Source organism: Chrysochloris asiatica, unplaced genomic scaffold, assembly GCF_000296735.1.
Source record: "Chrysochloris asiatica unplaced genomic scaffold, ChrAsi1.0 scaffold00076, whole genome shotgun sequence".
NCBI classification, from domain to species: Eukaryota; Metazoa; Chordata; class Mammalia; order Afrosoricida; family Chrysochloridae; genus Chrysochloris; species Chrysochloris asiatica.
The window spans coordinates 4,036,505-4,038,101 of NW_006408594.1; positions in this window are offsets into that span (position 1 = coordinate 4,036,505).

Below are 1,597 nucleotides of genomic sequence, written 5' to 3' on the forward strand. Positions count from 1 at the left end.
ACTGCCAGAACAAATAAATCTGTCTTGGAGGAAGTACAGCCAGAATGCTCCTTAGAAGCCAAGTTGACCAGACGTTGTCTCTCATACTTCAGACATAATCTCAGGAGGAACCAGTCCCTGGAGAAGGACATCATGCTTGGTAAAGTGGAGGGTCAGAGAAAAAGAGTAAGACTCCCAACAAGGTGGATTGGCAGCAGCAATGGGCTCCAGGTTAACCACAATTATTAGGGGAGTGTTTCGTCGGGACCTAACAGCAAGTGAATATGGGCTTCCTTGTTCTCTAGTGTTGCTATATCAGAAATATCCCAAGTGGCTGGCTTTAATAACCAGAAATGTGTCCTCTCACAGCTTAAGAGACTAGAAGTTAGAATTCAGAGCACTGGATCTGGATAAAGGTCTTTGTCTCCTTTCAGCCTGGTAGGCCCAGTATTGTTTAGCGATTGCTATACATCTTGATGTTAGTCTTCCCCCTAGATCTAGCAGTTTCACAGTGCAGGGACGTCATATCCAAAGGATGAACACCACTCCTAGGTCTTCTCTCTTGGTGATTGTTGTTGTTATTATTATGTGCCGTGGAGTCGGTTCCGACTCATAGCGACCCTGTACAGCTCATAGCGACCCTGTACAGGGTTTCTCAGCAGAAAGCCTCATCTTACTCCCACGGAACAGCTGGTAGTTTCGAACTGCTGACCTTAAGGTTTGCAGCCCGATTCGTAACCACTACGTGACCAGAGCTCCTTGTGTCTTGGTGGTAGGAGGTCCTTTTCTCTCTTCTCAAGTCTCTGTCTCCTTATATCTCTTGTAAAATAGAAGATGTTGCATGCCACACCCTTGGGAATCTCCCGTAAATTTGATGGTGGTGGTAGAGTCCTTGTGTGGCGATATTGGATAAGCACTAGACCGCAAGGTTGGTTTGAACTTCAAGGTCAGTGGTTCAAACCCACCAATTGTTGTCAAGTGCCATCGAGTCAGTTTCAAGTCATAGTGGCACTGTATAGGGTTTCTGAGGCGCAGCTGGTGGAGTAGCTCCTCGGAAACCCTATATAGGGTCTCTATGAGTCGGAACTGATTCCATGGCATTTAACAATAACAACAGCATCCCCTCCTTAATCCTTGTATTGGTTTATAATATCAAATTACACCATGGGGGATAGCTACATCTCAAGTGCCAAGCCACTGAGAATCCTGGCCCCCGTGAAGTTATCACAAAACTTTAACCATGACTTGCTAATCTGTACTGACCAGTTTCACTATGTTTGAACCCATTGTTGCAGCCATGGTGTCTGTCCATCATCCCTACTGAGGGTCTTCCTCTTCTCCATTGATTCCCTACTTTACCAAACCTACCTGATGTCCTCTCGGGACTGTTTAAAGTACATGAGGTAAAGTCTCGTCATCCTTCTAAGAAGCATTCGGACTGGACTTCTTCAAAACAGATTTGTTTGTTCTTCTGGCTGTCCATGGCATATGCAATCGTCTTCACCAACACCAGACTTAAAACTCATCAATTCCTTTTTTGTATGCATATGAGGTAACTGAAAATACCATGGCTTGGGTCAGCTGTCCTTCAGTCTGCAAAGTAACAACTTTAATTTTT